This window comes from Dendrobium catenatum, unplaced genomic scaffold (assembly GCF_001605985.2).
Source record: "Dendrobium catenatum unplaced genomic scaffold, ASM160598v2 fragScaff_scaffold_304, whole genome shotgun sequence".
Taxonomy (NCBI): Eukaryota; Viridiplantae; Streptophyta; class Magnoliopsida; order Asparagales; family Orchidaceae; genus Dendrobium; species Dendrobium catenatum.
This window is the reverse complement of record NW_021318766.1, coordinates 490,026-510,298: the sequence shown is the minus strand read 5'-3', so window position 1 is coordinate 510,298 and position 20,273 is coordinate 490,026.

Below are 20,273 nucleotides of genomic sequence, written 5' to 3'. Positions count from 1 at the left end.
TTATTGTCCTGAAGTAACTAAGGTTTTTGAATAGATCGTCCTGGCCGATCCTGTGATCGCCCAGGACGATATGATCGTACCAATCATCCTTAATTACTCCCTTGATTTCCTGATCAATTAAGGCATAATTTGTGAATATCGTTCAGGCCGATCAATGATCATCCTGGCCGATTATTTAAAAATATAGTATACCTTAATTATCTATGGTGGCAACTTCTTTCTATTTTAAGCTTATCGTCCTGGCTAATACACGTATTATCCAGGCTGATCTGTTAATGTTGGCTGCCTTAATTAAGAATCCATATTTAGACTTTCTGTTTTAAGCCTGATCGTCTAGGATGATGTAAATATCGTCCTGGCCTATATGAGTAAAAACAGAAATTCTAATTCTCTCAAGTGTGTGTGCAACCAGGTTGACCCAAGGTTTGGGTTTGAGTTCAACAAGTTGAGTTTGATATTTAAAATTCATTGGAAGTGGTTTCAAAGAGTTTGGAATTGATTTGAGTTGAAATGGGCACTTGAAATCCTATAAGGGTATTTTGGTCAATTTTGACCTATTGGTCAACTAGGGTCAAAAATGGGTCTGAAAAATGCAGTTTACTGTTCAGTGGATTAAAATCAAAAGTCTGGAAGTGGTTGGAGGCTTTGATAAAGGCTCCAAGATCAAAATCTCAAAGGGGTTAGGTTCAGTGGCATAGGCTGTAAATATTTGAAGGTTTTACAGCCTTTGAATTTTAATTCAAATTCTGGGGTTAGAGACCTCAGAATGAGCTCAAAGTTAGAGGGTAACCTCTAGAGACATGTCTTATCACTTTGTAAGTGATAGACCCTGAATCAGAGGCCATTTGACTAGGTTTTGAAATGTTTGAAAAATCTCTGAAAAGGGTGTTTAGGACAAGGCCTTAGGGCTTTGGATTTGAGTCTGGATTTCTGGATCTGGAATAGATTTCAAGTTTGAATGATCAATATTGGGGAATCCAAATCATTTACAATCATGTGGTGATTGTTAATGAATTGATAGGATCAAAGTTAGATCAAAGGTAGAATCAAAGTCTAAGTTGAAGTTTGGATTGTCAAATTGACTGGATCAAAGTTTGGGTGTGCTTGAAGCTTGAATTAATTGGGATTTGAGTTGAATGAGGTTTGAGATTTAAATTGATCAAGGGCTGAATCAAATTGAGGGACCATGATCATCAGATGGAGGTGGTGGAGGTGGCTGTTGAAAGTAGCTGGCAAGTGTAGTAAACTGAGCATTTAACCAGGCGATGTCCTGGTCATGCTACTGCTGCTGGTGAGTCATGTAGGTGTCAAATCGGGCTAAATCCTCAGTACGGTGCTTCTCGTAGTAGGCAATGTCAGAATATTTTTGCTTCTGTGCAGCAACGTAAGTGTCAAAGCGGGTCTCCCATCAATCAAACCTCTCTATCAACTGATCAACTGGTGAGTGCTGGTGTAGAGGAACAGGATCAGGAACGAGAGCGGGAGAGGGAGCCTCCTCCTCCTCAGCCCCCCGAGGTTCCTCATCCCCAGGGTGGAGACGAGTACTGTGAAGGGTACTGAAGGAACTGTTTGAGTAGAAGGGAGTTGGAAGGTTATGAGGAATAGGATACTGAAGTTGGTATTTGGTTTCAAGGACATAGGCTATGATGTGTCCTAAGGATAGATTGGGTTTCCTCTTATGACCTGGATCGCGGATTATGGTTAAATGATCAATGTATCGAAAAATTAAGTCCTCATTATTAAATTCTCTATAAGCCATGATGTAAAAAGTAGTGATGGAAAGTAGAGGGGTGATGTGGATTCGGTCCCCGGCTTTTGGAATTATGGAGGTGCGAAGGACATGTTGGATTGTCTTAGCATCTTTAACTAAAGAGCTAGTCTCTCCCACATGAACAGGTGCATTGGTCTGGCGAAGGAAGTGATTCGTCGTGGACCATTCAAGGTTAGGATCTAAAGCGATTAAGTGCAGCTTATCACCGGTGGTGGATAGCTGTAACAGTTCAACACAGTCCTGATATGTGATTTCGATAGGGCGTCGATTCACATAGGAGGTCAGGGCTGTGAAGGTAGGGTTAATGCGAAGGTTTGCAAAGAATTCTTAAAGAAACTCGGTATTAAAGGGAAAAACAAGAGACATAATAAAATAAAGAGAGGTGTGAGCGAAAAGATCCATTACCGGGTATGAGATGTGGGCAGGATTGATGATTCTGGAGACAGTTATCCCACACTCTTTGTATCAATGGTAGGTGGCTTCATCTTATACCTCCCTGAAACGAGGGTCAATCCTAGCCCTCGAAGAACTCCCAGAAGTTTGTCGAACATGTTTCCCACCAGCCATAGAAGAGAGTTAGCAAGGAGACATTGGGGGAGAATAGATGAAGTGAAAAATATGGCTTGATCGGCCAGAATTTAAAGAAACGGCCATATCAGCCAGGCCGATCTCAAAATCTTCCAGGCCGATATGGCTCAATAATTGCGTACAGGCCTATTGGTTAAAAAGACGGTCCGATCGTCCAGGCCGATCAGATATCGGCCAGGACGATTAGACATAGTTGATCGTCCCGAGGAGGCAAGCCGGACGACCGTTGAAAAAGCAGATCGTCTGGGCCGATTAGGTGTATCTTCCAGGACGATGCACAATAATTGATCATACCGACCAAAGTTAAAACATTTTAAATCTCTGCCACGTGTATCATCCAGGACGAATAGTGGATCGGCCAGGACGATTGTCCAATAATGGATCGTCCGAGGCCAATTTTAAGGATTTAAACGTGCTGACACGTGGATCGTCCAGGACGATCCAGTGTATCGGCCAGGACGATGCATATAAAATGCATCGGCCAGATGAAATATTATATCGGCCAGGACTATCATCATGATTGCAACAGAGTTCGATCAGATCGTCAAAGACGATATTGTATCGTCCAGGACGATGAGTTACAGCAAGCATAAAAAAGGTCAGCATATAGAATTTGAAGAGATTTTGTCTAATCATCCAGGACGATACAGGTATCGGCCAGGACGATGTGACTAGAATTTGAAACCAAGGAAAAGATGGTGATGATCAAGGCCCTCAAAAATAAAATAAAATAAAAGCAGACAAAAACACAGTAATAGAGAGCTAAAAATAATGAAAATAAATAAAAAAACAAATATTTTTTTAATTTTAATTTTTCAAAAAAAAAATTTCTTTGTTTTTTTTTATCAAGGCTTTATATGAGAAGTTCTCAAATAATTAAATTTTAGAGTTCCACAAGATCAAGGAGTTTAGCCAATCCTAATGAGACAAAGGTAAATATCCGATTCTGTTAACCCTAGATCAGACGTTCTTTATGGTACAAATTTTCTTTTGAAAAATAAAAATGTTTAACTCAGAATAAACCTAATTGGGCAAAAAGAAGATCCAATCAAAACTTGTTTACAAAGAAAAAATCTCATAAATAATAAAACAAAGTAATTTGTCACAATCAAGGAATTTGAAATCAAGCCTTTGAAATCATCAAATAATCAATGAGTTCTCTAAGTTTTAAGAGTTTAGAGAAGAGATAGTAGCTTGAAATTAGTGGGCTCATTTTATGCCACTTTTGTCTTTGAATTGGCTATTTGAGCATCTTTATTTTTGAAACACTTTTGTGTATAAATATATTTCAAATTTGCATCTTTTCAATTTCCTTCTTAATTCTTTCAAGCTACATTTCCTTTAACAAAACCCTTAAAAAGACCTTTAGTTGTGAGTATATCCTCCAAATATTAGAGAATAGGAGCTCTCTCTCTAACATAGGGAAGAACAAGTCATAAAACAAAATCAAAATCATGTGATAAAAGCAATGGCAAGATTTTAAATAACTTGAAAGATGTATAAGAACTTTGGATATTATGTACAAGATAGATTATTGTAGCAAGTTAAAAAGAATCTTAGTTTAAAAAACCATTGGCTCAAATGAGTTAGACTTTTGTTTAGAGAAGAAAATCATACCACTAAACAAGGTCAGGAGGGAAACCATCAACGGTGTTTTCCCTTTAACCAATTTTAGAAAAGCTAAACACTATCTTCAAAACTCCAAAATTTAAAATCTTGAAAAGATTTAACATATGAAAAACCAAATATAAATGCAAAGAAAAAACAAAACAAATTAAAACAACAACAAAGCAGAAATAAAATACACTGAAATAAAAAAACACATTTTAAGAATTTATTGAAGCAGCAGGTTTAAGCTTTTATGAGCTACGAGCCTTCATATGTCCAGTTATCCTGTGATCCCACAAGGTCTTTGGTGAGAGCACACCTGCAAAACTCAACAACAGTCAGATTTAGGAACCCAAACTGATTTGGGCCCCTTCTTAGAAAAAGTAGAATGCAATGTAGGTATGGTATGTTGTGAATCATGCACCTTAGTTCTCCACACCCAATGTGTACTATGGTGAATAGTGCAAGTGTGTGAGATGTGTCCTAGCATGCCACAAGAAAAACATCTAACTCCAGGAAAATGATTTCTTAAATGATTTGAGTTATAATGCCTCTTCCTAGGTTTTGGCTTAGGATCAAAAGTAGATGTCATCCGATTTTTCTTACATGTTTCCAAATCATTTTGAATCCTCAAGTTAGTTATTTTTAATGCATCATTATCAATCCTCAATTTTTTCTCAATCTCTTTAGATTTCTTAAGATCAGAATTAAGTGAGATGTGTGAAACTTTTAATGTATTATGTTCATCAATTAATTCCAAATGCTTTTTGTTTAAATCATCAAATTCATCAAGAAGAGTCATGTGATTTGAATCAATCGTTGCATGATCTTTGAGAAAAACTTCATGCTCTTTTTGTCAATTCGAAAGTTTTAATTTTAGGCTTGCATGAGTTTTCTTGAGTTTTTTGTATGATGCATGTATTTTCTCACAAATCTCAAATAATTCATCATAGGTTGGTTTACATACCTCTTCCTCATCACTTTGATCTTCTCCCATTAAACACAAGTTTGTTGTTTCATTCTCAGGTTTCATTTCAGATGAATCAGTACCAGATTCCGCCCATAATGCCTTTTGGATTCTCTTCTTGTCCTTCTTGAACTTAGGTTTCTCCTCAATCTTTTCCTTGCTTGTGTTGTCTTGAAGTGTTGGGCAATCAGTTCTCACATGTCCTGGTTTCCTGCATTCATAACAAACAACATCAGAAGATCCTTTAACATGTTTATGATCCTTACCTTTTCACCAATTTTGTTGATGCTATTATTTCTTCCTTAGAAAGCTTTTGAATTGCCTTGTGATGAAGGCAACTTCATCGCTTTCAGACCCGGAAGATTCAGAATCTTATTTGTGCGCCTTCAATGCAATTGTTTTCTCCTTCTTCTTCTCACCTGCATCAAGATTTTTTTGATTCACCACTTGCTCGTAAGCAATGAGTGAGCCAAGTAAGTTATCAATAGAATAAGTGTTCAAATCCTTAGATTCAATGATTGCAGTGATTTTAGCATCATATGACGAAGGCAAGCATCTCAAAATCTTGTTTACTTTTTCAAAGTTTGAAAGTTCTCTTCCTAGTGTATATAGTGAAGTAACTATCTGATTAAACCTAGTGTACATGTCCGAAATTGATTCATGAGATTTCATAAGAAAAAGTTCATAATCATGCAAGATAATATTCAAACGGGATTGTTTAACCTCAATAGTACCTTCATAGGTGATACACAACTTATCTCAAATTTCTTTACCAGTTTTGAAAGTAGAGACACGCATGTAATCCTCAGATTTTAAAGCAAAAAAAAAAAAAAAGTTCAAACATTTTGCATTCAATTGAGCTAAATCTTGTTCATCGAAAGTTCATTCAGTAAAAGCAACTTCAGTTTTAACACAATTAATTTTACGAGAAGGTGGAGAATAACCTTCTTTGATAAGCATCCACATGCGATAATTAGTATATTGTAAAAATGTTGACATACGGGTTTTCCAGAAATCAAAAGGTAGGTTATCGAACAGGGGAGGTCGGGTAATAGAATACCCTTCCGTAGTGTTATGATTCCCAAGGTTAGCCTTGGATCAAAATCAAAAAAATTTTCAAACTTAAATTTTTTGAAACCCGCTCTGATACCAATTGAAAGTTTGTTATGGATGTTAAGCCCTATGAACTTTGTCCCAAGCTAACCAAGAGGGGGGGTGAATTGGTATTTTAAAAAATTCTTTTTGCAAAGAACAAAAATCACATAAACCAAAATCACACCACAAGAAAAATAAATAATGCAGAAATTAAAGTGCGGAAGCAAGAAAATAATAACACATAGATTTATAGTGGTTCAGTCAACTTCACCTACGTCCACTCCTTGGAGGCACCCTCCAAGTATTGCACTACAAACGTGACTCTCCTTTAGCACCCACGGCTAGGCGGAGAAGCCCTCACAAGGAACCTCCTTTTTGCCACCCCGGCAAGGCAGAGAACCTATCTCCTTTTGCTTCCTCCCGAAGCTGACAGCAAACCACAACCAGATGCTGACTCCTTACCTCTACCGACCCTTCCACGGATAAGAAACTCTAGAAGAAGAAGAAGCAGAGCGATCCTTGAAGCAACCCTTGTGAATCCCCTCATAAGCTCCCCCTCACAAGATCCTCTCTCTCTCCCTCTCTCTCTTTCTCTCCTCAAGGCCTTCTCAGGTCAAGGCAGCAGAAAAAAGGTTGTTCAAAACATTGAACAAGAGCTCTTAAATAGAAGAGCTTCAAAGGAGCTCATTAATTGCAAGTTGCCGACAATATCATCCAGGCCGATATGGACATCGGCCTGGCCGATCAGTACAAAACTCAAAAGATCAGCCAGAGCATTGCCTTGAAAGCAAACTTGGATGATTTAAAATTGGCTTGATCGTCTAGGCCGATTTCACGATCGTCCCGGCCGATCAGTTCAAATTAGAGAAAATCATCCAGAGCATAGCCCTAAATTTGAGCTGGCCGATATTTATTGTCCTGAAGTAACTAAGGTTTTTGAATAGATCATCCTGGCCGATCCTGCGATCATCCAGGACGATATGATCGTATCAATCATCCTTAATTACTCCCTCAATTTCCTTATCAATTAAGGCATAATTTGTGAATATCGTCCAGGCCGATCAATGATCGTCCTGGCCGATTATTTAAAAATACAGTATACCTTAATTGTCTATGGCGGCAACTTCTTTCTGTTTTGAGCTTATCGTCCTGGCCGATACACGTATCGTCCTGCCCGATCTGTTAATGTTGGCTGCCTTAATTAAGAATCCATATTTAGACTTTTTATTTTAAGCCTGATCATCCAGGACGATGTAAATATTGTCCTGGCCGATATGAGTAAAAATAGAAATTCTAATTCTCTCAAGTGTGTGTGTGTATAGGGTTACTTAGCATCAGTCTCTTTGACCATTACAAATAGACTCAATAAGAGAAAAAATAAAGTACAGACTGACTCAACCCTAAACCTACACAATCTTGAACTGGCTTCGTTTGTTCATCCGATCTTCGATTCCTAAAAAGTTAGAAGCAACATGCAGTCCAAGAGAATCAATAGTGTTTGTCAATCATCAAAACATAAGTCATGAAAATAGATTTGCAACACGCCCAATACATTAGGCTATCCGCTAAAGGGCCTAGAGTTTGTTCCTTTCTCACAAATGAATTTAATTGGAGTGATGTCGATCATGTCCTTAGAAATGAAGCCTTCTATCAACACTTTCCCCTCATCCAAACCCTCAATCGAAATACCAAAATAATTCAACATGTACTTAGAACTTCTATAGTACCCAAAGCTGACGATCAAATTTGCATGACCCCTAATTTATCTATCACTACCTGTCTTACCATGTCAAACACCAAATTTGATGAGGCAAACTTGATAATCGACTACATTCAAAATATAACTATAATTCGCCTCCTTACCACCCATAAAAAACAAAATATAGCCTTGGCCATATTATGGGGTACATTCTTCAAAATAAATATTAGTTAACCAATCTCGGTGAACCCGATAACATTCCTATTTTCTATACAGATGCTTCCTTCCGTATCTTATTTCATCAGGGGCCAGAGCTAGATGAACCAAACATTGATGAAGAAGAAGGAGACGATGCCCTAGCAGCAGCTCCTGCTCAACTATGACGGCAAGTAGCACCCCGAGCACCTACACTAGCCTACCCTCATTATGATTTGGTCGAACGCTTCGATCAACTTCAGACTCATCTTGACACACACATACAAGAACAACATCAATAACATAATGACAACATGAAGTTGTTTGGGGAACGCTTTGCTTCGATTGATCACTGATTTGACATAATCCTTAAATATTTCCAACCACACCCACTTCCACCTCCAAGTGATCAGGATCCTCCTCTTTGAAGTGTATTTGTGTTATAGTTTCTTTCTTAGTGTTGTTTGCTCTTCTTTTTAGTGCTGTCAAAAAGGGGAAAAAGTTTGTTGTAGTTTGCTTATGTTTATGTTTCCTTATATTACAATAGAATGCATTTCTTCTTTTTTTTCTTGTCTATTTCATATTGTTTTTTCATATTATATATATATATATATATATATATATATATATATATATAAACAATAAACAAACAAAAAAATGCCATTCAAACTTGCCTATAACAAACATTATTTGACATCATCAAAAAGGGGAAGATTGTTGCAATCCATGACCCCTAGTTTGAGCTTTTGATGATGACAAATAATGTTGTCTTAACTTTTATTCATTGAACAGATCGTATGGTACAATTTTATAGCATACTGTTTGATCTGACCTTGTAAAACAATTTTCTATGAACAGATCGTATGGTACGAACAATAACATACAGTATATTGCGTTACAAATCCAAAACCCTAGATGCTAGATTAAGTTCTATTATCCGTTCGTACGGTACGAATACGTTCGTACTGTACGATTTATTTTGAATACTTACTTAAATTAACTCGTGATTAGTGGAGTAAATCAAGGTTTAATCAATGATTGGTACTCGTATTGTACAAACATGTTCGTACTATATGATGAACAGAGACGAGTTTTAATTGTCCTGGACTTCGTCCCAGACGACTCTTATTTTTTCCTAATCATACTGTAAGATGTATAATATACAATACGATGTACAGAGCCTAGTTTTGATCATCTCGGACCTTGTCCTGGATGATGCCTTAATTTTTACTATTCATACTGTACAAAGTAGGTCGTACCCTACGATGTATAGAGACGAGTTTTGATCGTCCCGGCTATCGTCCTGTACGAACAGAAGAGTTGATGATCATATTATATGACTGTTAATTGTACTATATGATAATATTTAGAAGTTTTTGAACTGTTTGTAAACCTTCACATCAGGATGAAGCCTATTATACAAATCATATTGTACGATGTTAAATTATACTGTACGATAGTAACGGTTACTTTGAAAATTTCAAGGATTTTGGAGCCTATTTTAAGTCTAAAATAGTAATGTTTTAGAAGAGTGACAAAATTAGGGGAATGTGATTAGAGAGAGAATCCTTGGTAGAAAGCTCTTGAGAATTTTTTGGGGTTTGAGAGAGAAAGGAGAGGGTGAACTTGGTGAGGGAGAAGTAGTGTGAGGAAGATCACACGGTTGCTCCATTCTTGCTACATCTTGCTCCTCCTATGGCCCAAGAAGAACTTGTGGGAAGCTCTCTGAGGGGGAGACTCTTCTACATCCATAACCTCGAAGGTACTCTACCTTCTCTAGGAGGAAGAAAAATAAGAAGGTATGATGCCATCGCTAGGAGGGTAAGAAAAGCGCTTGGCACTCTGCCACGGCGGGTTGGTGAAAGTGAGTCTTGTGAGGGCTTCTCCATCTTGCCAAGGGGGGAAAAGGAGAACTATAGTTTGTAGTGAAATTCCCGTAGTGGAGGACTCAGGGGAGTGTGTTGCGGATCTGTGTTTATGGTTTATGATTTTGATGATAGCAAACACTCTTATTTCTCTACGACTGCCATATCTACTAACATTTTAAGTCCACACGATCAAACTGCAATTTGGGACGAGCTCAAGATTGGGTAGACTAGGTCTGAGTTAGTTTGTACCATTTTTCCTTTCTTGAGTCTATTGTATTTGGTGTGGCTCCTGATGCTTTGTAACGTGGAAGATTTTTTACTGTTCCATAGAGTTTACTATTTTTGGTAACATCGTCCGAGACAATTTTATATCATCCTGGACGATCAGTTCAAAAGCAGAAACCCTAATTAGGGCATCCTCATTAAAGCAGACATCACTATGCAAAAAATATCATCCTGGACAATTTTGTATCGGCTAGGATGATAGGATCAAAATAGAAAGAATCTGCCGCCAGATCTATTTAGGAATTACTTATTTTTGGACATCATCCAGAGGATCATCCAGGACTATTAAATATCATCCAGGACGAACTAGGATAATTTTCCTAAAATTTCTTTGGAATTTAAGGAAAGCAATTATGACTTGATTGAACGATCAAATTGTCCTGGACGATCGCAAAATCATCTAGGCCGATACGCTGGATGATTGGACATCAGACAGCTGTTTTTCAGTGCGATGTTATGGATGATAGTCCATGATTTGTTCTGATCTTCCAGGATGATATATTATTGTCCTGGACGATATGAACAAACTTCTTCTAATCGTCTCAAATCATCTCGGCTGATTGGGCTTATTTTGAACTATTCGTAAGGGACGATATTAGTATCGTCCTGGACGATAAAGTCAGAAACTTGCATTAATTAGCTCATTTTGAGATCTTCTATTTAAGCTATGACATGACACTTGGTATATGTCTTTGGCAGCCATTGTAGCTTTTTTCTTTTGGGGGGAACTTGAAGAGAGAGCTTTAAAGGGAGTGAGGAAAGGGTGGAGTTTGAGAGAGGGAGAAGATCCTATGAGGGGAGACTCAAGGGAGTGTGGAGGGGGTTCCACACGGTTGCTCCAGCAAGGTTGCACCTGAATACCATCGGATTCAAGGCTTGTCTTGAGGGAAGTTCACCAAAGAAGAAGATCTCTTTGGTCTCAAAGGACCCGGCTACTCCGCCGCACCGGGGAAGGTGGAAGTGATTTTGTAAAGGCTTCTCCGCCTAGCTGTGGGGGCTAAAGGAGAGACACTTAGTTTAGTGCAATACCTGGAGGGTGCCTCCAAGGAGTGGACATAGGTCAAGGTTTGACAGAACCACTATAATTTCGGTGTGTTCTTTCTTTTTTACTTCCGCATTTAATTTCTGCAATTTTGGTTTTTATTGTGGTGATATTGGTTTTTATTTGTGTTTTGATTAAAATATATTTTTTACCAATTCACTTCTCTCTCTCTTAATTAGCTTTGGGCCAGTTCATAGGGCCTAACATCCCTAACGAACTTTTTAGTGCTATCAGAGCACTTTCAAGTGGTATCAGAGCGGGATTCATAAAAATTGAGTTTGAAAATTTTTTGAATTTTGATCTATGTCTAACTTTAGGAATCGTAATATTATGGAAGGTTATTCAATCACTAGACCATCTTTATTTGAAAATATTACTTTTTATAATGGTTAAAAGCTTTATTTGTGTGTTTGTGTTGTGTTATGTTTTTAGTTATTTTCTTTTTTTGTTATTTTCGATTTTATTTTATGTTTTTGTTTGTTTATTCTTTGATTTTTTTTCTTGTTTCATGAAATTTTTTCTCTGATCAACACACACATTCACTTTTCTCAAACTGAAAAATCTACTTCTTGTTTTTTCTTGAAATATTTGGTAAATTGTGTTTGACTTCTCTAAAACAGTCAAAGGAAGGAAACTCATATTTTTTACTCTCAATCTCTGTTTCCTAAAAGAGGTTATTCTTATTTTGATTTAAAATCTTTTCATCTTTTAAATTGGTTTTTGAAACTAAATTTTTTTATCTCCCTACATTTTATTTATCGTATATGAATCTTTTGCAAGTTGTTAAATCTAACTCATAATTGTCTTAATTAAGAAATTCGCTTTGTGAATAGGATGGATTTACTTTTGTTTTTTAAGATTTAAGAAAGGTAGCATATTCAAAAAATTGGCCAATGATGCCAAAAATAAAAGATACGCAAAGACGCCAAATTGAAAAAAAAAAAGAATACACAAAGTGTATCAAAAATTAAAAGATGCACAGTGCGCTAACCAATTGTCAAGAGGAATAAAATGAGCCCACAAAGTTTAATGCTTATCATTCTTGTACTTCTTAAAAGCTTAAGAAAACCCTTGATATTTTTTATACTTGAGTTTGAAAATCTTGATTTCTAATTCAACAATTCGTGCATTGATCTTCTATTAGATATATTTTATGGCAGGAGTTTTTGAAAAATAATTGTTTCCTTCTCTAATTTATTCCATGATCTAGATATTGAATTCAAAATTTTTTTGAGCCTTTTAAAAGAACTTGAGTTTGGATTATAAAATTATGAATTTCTAACCTTTTCTACGCTATGTGTTGTCAATCCAATTCTACTAAGTTTTTTATTAAAACCAAGAGTTAACTTTCTCATTTTAAGAATATTTGTTTTGTTCACTAGATCAGGGATTATTTCTATCTTTTAATCATTTTGTTTTTGTACCCCTTCTCTTTTTGATAATGTCAAATGGGGAGAACGTACTGTTGTTGAATTTTTGTACTGTTGTCAAATTTGTATCTTTTTTTTTTCCTTTCAAAAAAAATTAAAAACAACAAAAATAATTTTATCTCCCCTATTTTTAAAGTGTTATTGTAGTGAGGGGGAGATTAGGAGAAAATGTTTCTTTTTGAAAATTCAAACTGTAGTATTTGTTATCATCAAAAAGGGGGAGATTGTTGTGGATTTGTTTTCATAGTTTATGATTTTGATGATAGCAAGCACTCTTATTTCTCTATGACTGCCTTATCTACTGACATTTCAGGTCCACACGATCAGACTGCAATTTGGAACCAGCTCAAGATTGGGTAGACTAGGTCTGAGTCAATTTGTATCATTTTTCCTTTCTTGATTCCATTGTATTTGGTGGGTAGACTAGGTAGACTAGGTAAACTTGAATTATGAAGGTCAACCTTAGAGTCTAAAGGTTTTCGCTTGAGTAGATCTAAAATGGAATATATGGAGTGTAATTTTAGCAGTAATAGTCCTAGTGAGGGGATTGTGACTTTGGGCGATCAAGTCATTAATAAGAGTACACGTTTTAGATATCTTGGATCTATTGTTCAGAGTGATGGTGAAATAGATGGGGATATTATCAGCAGAATTCAAGTTGGATGGTTGAAGTGGCGGAATGCATCGGGCTTGTTATGTGATAGAAATGTACCCCTCAAACTTAAGGGAAAATTCTATAAGATGGAATTCATGTAGCCGACCCCACGTAGTGGGATAAAGGCTTGATGTTGTTTGTTTGTTTTGTTTGTTTGATTCTATTGTATTTGGTGTGGCTCCTGACGCTTTGTAACTTGGAAGATTTTTGACTTTTCCATGGAGTATACTATTTTTGGTAACATCGTCCTGGACGATTTTATATCATCCTGGACGATTTTATATCGTTCTGGATGATCAGTTCAAAATCAAAAACCCTAATTAGGGCATCTTCATTAAAGCAGCCGTCATTATGCAAAAAAATATCGTCCTGGATGATTTTGAATTGGCCAGGATGATAGGCTCAAAATAGAAAGAATCTGCTGCTAGATCTATTTAGGAATTACTTATTTTTGGACATCATCCAGTGGATCGTCCAGGACTATTAAATATCGTAAAGGACGATCCAGGACAATTTTTCCAAAAATTTTCGGGAATTTAAGGAAAGCAATTATGACTTGATTGCACGATCAAATTGTCCTTGATGATCGCAAAATCATTCAGGCCGATATGCTGGACGATTTTACATCAAACAGCTATTTTTCAGGGCGATGTTCAGGACGATATTTTATGATTTGTTCTGATTGTCCAGGATGACATGAACAAACTTCTTATGATCGTCTCAAATCGTCCCTGCTGATTGAGCTTATTTTGCACTGATCGTACAGGACGATATTAGTATCATCCTGGACGATAAAGTCGGTAACTTGCATTAATGAGCTCACTTTAAGATCTTCTATTTAAGCTATGACATGACACTTGGTATTTGTCTTTGGCAGCCATTGTAGCTTCATTCTTTTGGGGGGAACTTGAAGAGAGAGCTTGAAAGGGAGTGAGAAAAGGGTGGAGTTTGAGAGAGGGAGAAGATCCTATGAGGGGGAACTCAAGGGAGTGTGGAGGGGGTTCCACACGGTTGCTCCGGCAAGCTTGCACCTGAATACCGTCAGATTCAAGGCTTGTCTTGAGGGAAGTTCACCAAAGAAGAAGATCTCTTTGGTGTCAAAAGACCCGGCGACTCTGCCGCACCGGGGAAGATGGAAGTGATTTTGTAAGGGCTTCTTCGCCTAGCTGTGGGGGCTAAAGGAGAGACACTTAGTTTAGTGCAATACTTATAGGGTGCCTCCAAAGAGTGGATGTAGGTCAAGGTTTGACCGAACCACTATAAATCCGGTGTGTTCTTTCTTTATTACTTCCGCACTTAATTTCCGCACTTTGGTTTTTATTGTGGTGATATTGGTTTTGATTTGTGTTTTGATTGAAAGATATTTTTTTACCAATTCACCTCTCTCTCTTAATTAGCTTTGGGCTAATTTATAGGGCCTAACATCCCTAACTAACTTTCTAGTGCTATCAGAGCACTTTTAGAGTGGACGTAGGTCATGGTTTTACCGAACCACTATAAAATTCTGGTGTGCTTTTTCCTTATTACTTTTTATTTTTGCTTGCACTTTATTTTCATTATATTTGCTTGATGATAATTGTGAGAGAAAAAGAATTTCATTGTTGCAAATGGGGATAAGGGACACCTTGTCTGAATCCACTTCTTCCACTTATCTAATTAGATAGATTACCATTGATCAGAATAGAGAATTTTGAATCTTTTACACACTCCAAAATCCGCTTTGAAAATTTAGAAAGAAAACCAAAATAATCCAATGCTTTCTCTAAGGTTAGCCACCACATCGAATCATATGCCTGCTCCTTATCAATTTTAAAAGAAACAAACCTTTAGATGATTGAGAATACCTAAATTTATGAAAAGTCTCTTGTGCTATCAACACATGATCTGAAAATGATCTTCCTTTCACAAATGTCGCTTACTCTACAAAAATTAGTTTTGGCATAATAGAAAACATCATGTTCATAAGAATCTTTGCCGCCAATTTATAAATAGTGCTACACAAGCTTATAGGTCTAAAATTAGACGGAGTTAATAGGTTCCTTACTTTTGAAATAAGAACAATATTTGTTTCCTTCCACTTTGAATCCATATTCGATGATTCAAAAAAAATAGTTGATTGCATTCCACAAGTCGACTTTAACTATCTCCCAATATGCTTTAATGAAGGAAAAGGTAATGCCATCATTACCTGGAGAGATGTTGTTTCCACTAAGTTTGATCAGTGCTTCCATCTCTTCAATTGTGAAAGCTTTGTTTAACATTTCTCTATCTCCATCATCCAAAGTTCTCCATCATCCAAAGCTTTGTTTACCAATCTTCAAGCATACAATTTCTATTTTTCCATTTGTCTTTGAAAAACTGAACCATGACTTCCTCTATTTGATGTTGATCCTCCACAATCTCTCCATTTTTATTTTTAATTTTTGCTATGAAATTATAATTCCTTCTTGCCGAAGCAAAAGCTTGAAAGAATTTAGAATTATGATCTCCCTCCACCATCCACTTCACCTTAGCCCTTTGCCTCCAACAACTTTTAACAATCAACAATCATCCTCCGAAAGTCCACCCTCATTTGCTTATTTTGTTTGAAGATCTTCAATTTACTTCAACAGTTCATTCTTCATTAAAAATAAACTTTTGTTTTTAGCTTTGCTCCAATAAAAAAGAGCCTTTAGAGGTATTTCCATTTTACAATTCAGGATTTGGGAGTAACTACCAACAAATTTCTTCAACCATACCCTTCTCACCACTGTAGCAGATGTCTTGTTGGAAGCCCAAACATCTTCAAACCTAAAAACCTTCTTAGTTGAAGGCTGAACCAAGAGATTTAGGATTACTGTGTAGTGGTATGAAGCCACCCAAGCCAAGTGCCTCACCACCAACCGATGAGCAGAATTCAATGCATCTGAGTTTAAGAAGCATCTCTCAAGTCTTTCAAGGATCAGATTCACACCTGATTTGTTGTTACACCAAGTGAACTTTGGACCCACATACCCAACTTCATGGAAATCATTACAAGCTAGAAAAGTCTTCATCTCCTTTGGTCCTAGGGAAAACAAGAATCTTTTACCTCCCCTCTTTTTTTCCTTAGAAAGAATACAATTAAATCTCCTCCTATTACTATAGGAAAATCCTTAGAGGAATAGAATTCCATCCTTTCCCAAAGCCTTCTTCTTTTATAAACATCATTATTATCATATATTGAAGCAACCCTCCATTTTCCTCTATTAGGAACCTCCAAATCACCAATTATAAATTGGGAAGAAGATTCTAAAATTTGAAATTTGGCAAAACTAGCTTTACACATCACAAGAATACCTCCTGGAAAACCTTCTGAAGAAACTTGAAAGAAATCCTACTATGAACCAATCATCTGATCAACATCCCTCCTTCTGATATTTGAAATTTTGGTTTCCAGTAAACCAATAAAAAAACCCCCATGCTCTTTAACTACCTTCTTCAAGTATAGAGAAGCTTTCTTCTTCCTATCTCCTCTACAATTCCAAAATGCTATGGAATATGTCATTGAATAAGAGGGGATAAAGTCCACAACTTATCTTTATCATCACCTTTAGCTCTCCTAATCCTCGGAACCAAATTAATTGACCCAAACCTTTTAGTTGTTTAGCACCTTTTCTTTTAACATTAGAGGAGCCACCTTCCTTCATATCAATTCCCGAATTCATTTCCTCCAAAATAACCTTGAGGTTTACATCTGCTACTTTATTTTACTCATTGTAATTTTCAGCTTTATTTGCAACAACTTTCTCTGTACATACAATCTCTTCTTCCTCCACCAATCCATCTAAAATATTAAATTTATTTTCAAAAGCAATATTAGATGTTTTGAACGACATACCATTGGCTTTTGTGATATCTTAAGCTATGATATCCATTGTTTCCTAAATTGCATCCTTCTCAGAATCTTCATTTTGATTTGATTTCCCTATTTGAATTGAGACATCCTCTTTCCTTTTGAACTTCTCGGCATCAACAAAACTTTGCTTCAGGTTTTCTGTTACTACATCAGTATTTTTTACCACACTCTATTCCTTTTTCCGTGGGGTAATCTTCCTGAAAGCATAGTTTCTATTTCTTCTTTTCTCATAGCTAATTTGCATCCATGGCCCATAACCTCCACTTGGAATTTCAGCTGGCCGCTTATTCTTTTATGTTGGATTGTCATCCTCCTTTTGTTTAAAAGAATTTCCAACTTCTTTTGAATTAATATTTCCTTCTATATTATTCTCTAATTAATCTTTCTTCATGTGTCCAATTTTTTCGCATACAAAACAGAAGTTTGGTATCCTTTTATATTCTAATTTTTGAAATAATTTTCGAGTGTTACCTTCAACCCATACTACAAGAGGCAATTGAGCATCCAATTTGATACGAACACAAATCCTCCCAAACTCCCTCCTTCCCCATTGAAACATGTTCCCATCAATCATGTAAGGTTTCCCAACCATTGACGCAATTCTACAAATATTGATTTCATCCCAACATTGTAAGGGAAGGTTAGGCATCCTAACCCAGATTGAAGCAGTTAGTCCTTTTAAAGATGTGGGAGAGAAATTTGGCGACCATCTGTCAATCCCAATAATTTTTCCCATTTAGAAACCAAGGTCCATTAGAGAAGATAGCTTCCAACGTTTCTTTTTCACATAACGAATAAAGAACCAGTCCAGTTCAAGCATTATGAGGTGAAATTTCCCAAAAAGAGACCATTGCCTCCTTAACTCAGTACTTACTACAGGAAAGGGAACATTACCTCCAAAAATTTTAACCACTAAAGAGTTTTATTTTTATCATTTTCTTCACTACCCATAGAAGCTTCCTTCATTGAAATTGTCGAGTCTTCCTCAGCTACAGGATCACATTCAAGGCGCAAAGCATTTGTTTCAACATCAAGTTTCAAAATATCAGAACCTTCATCCTCAATTTATCATCTAGTCTTTTAGAAAATAGTTTTGACGACGGAGAAGCTTCATCATTTGAAATCTAATCCATTAACCTTCCAGGAAATTTCTCAGTTTTAAACTGAATCTTCATAGTTTCATATTTTCTTTAGCTATAACGCTTTTCCCTTTTCTGATAACTTTAGATTTTTTCTTTGAAGATAGCAGTCCTCTTTCATTAATAACAAGAGGCATACCAGGTCTCACCTTTGGTTTTGTTCATTGAGCAAACCCAGGAAATCCATCACCAAATGCCGGTGGGAACGATGAGAATGTCCAAACTGGAACTTAAGAGTTCCCTACAACCGCTCGATGAGCATCCAATGGACCATCGGCCAGAGAAGGCCAGCGACCCTCCATTGCCATCCGCCTTACCGAAATAACCGTGAAATTGAATTTTGAAAAACTAAGCTAATTTATCCTGTTTCCTCATACCTTATCTCTCAAGTTTCTCTCTCTAGTTTAAATATACCCTTTTTCTTTTCAAATATCGTCAATATCAAAATTTTATTCACTATATAGCATTTTCCTCTCCATTTTTCTTTGTGACATTGATGCTTATTTCTTAAGAATTTTTTGAATTATATATAATTGTTATATTTTCATTTTCTTCTCTTTTAGAACTACTATTTTCATAATGTTGGCTTTTAGTGCAATACTCTTTTCACTTATTTTGTCACCAGCATCTGCATTGCTTTGACTAACCATTTATTCATGAGTAATCAAAGAACTAAGAAGGTTATTAGAAGAATAAATATTTAAATCTTTAGAATTAGATATGGATGTAACCTTAGCATCTTAAGATTCATGCAAACATCAAAAAATCTTGTTAACTCTTTTAGTAGAAAAACTTTCTACATAAGGCATGCAAGGATGTGATAATTTTGTAAATCTAGTAAAACTATCAAATATTGTTTCACTAGGTTGCATGCAAAAAAGTTCATAATCATGTAAAAGGATGTTTATGTGTGATTGTTTAAATTCGTAAGTGCCTTTATAAGTAAAATATAGTTTGTCCCAAATTGCTTTACCAATTTTACAATAATGATACATATAAAATCTTCATATTTCAAAGTTTAAAAATTTGTTCAAATATTTGGCATTCAATTGTGCTACTTCTCTATCGCTAAAACAACATTCAGTAAAAGGAAGTTCCGCTCTAATTCATTATCAAATCTATATAAAAATTTGTATCCCACCCTCACTAAGTTCCACATTCTAAAGTTAATGAATTGTAAAAAAGTAAACATGCGAGTTTTCTATAAATCAAAAGGTATATTATCAAATAATAGTGATCAGGTAATAGAATATCCTTCCACAATATTCCTATATCTAAATTATGCCATACCAGAATCTACTTGAGAATATTAAACCAAATAAATAGGAAATTTACTCTAATACCACTTAAAACAATGTCTAATTCCATATATGCATGATGCTTGCTATTTTACAAATGTAGGATCTCTTCTTCAAGTATTTTACATGCCTCTTCTAATTCGATATATATTTATATTTTCTCTATCAAATCATTTTTAAAATTCATACTCATATTACGAGTTATGATCATTCCAAGTACTGTAATTCTTGAGGTCTCTCCTTTAACTTAATTTTTATTATGTTGTATTTAGCTTTAGTTCATATGGCATACCTGAAATGTTAATATAATAAAATAACCTTCATATATTACATAAAATATAAGGTAAGTTATTCAATAATATTTGAAATCATTAAAAAACTAAACAACTTTTCAGGTTCACAGATTTCAACAAGAATGGATTTATGAGTTTTGGCTTGGCTCTTCGAGTTTTCTTAATCAAAGTGTTGTATTTCTCATCACTCATCAAAATATGAGTGGGATCAGGCATTGGTGTTTATATTATTGTTTGATTGTTAAATCTTTTATAATGTACTATTGAGTTAGATGAACTTTGAGGTATTCTCCCTTTGTTCTCGTTGATTCTAACCTATTGAGGGTGTCTTGGATCGGCATGGTTATCCTTTCCTTCTTCTCCATAAAGTTATGATGAGTAGTGTAGTTGGTGTTCTCTATGTTTATTAATGGCTCAGGGACACTTAGCTCCTTTAGGTGTGCCTATTTCTCATCATTGACAT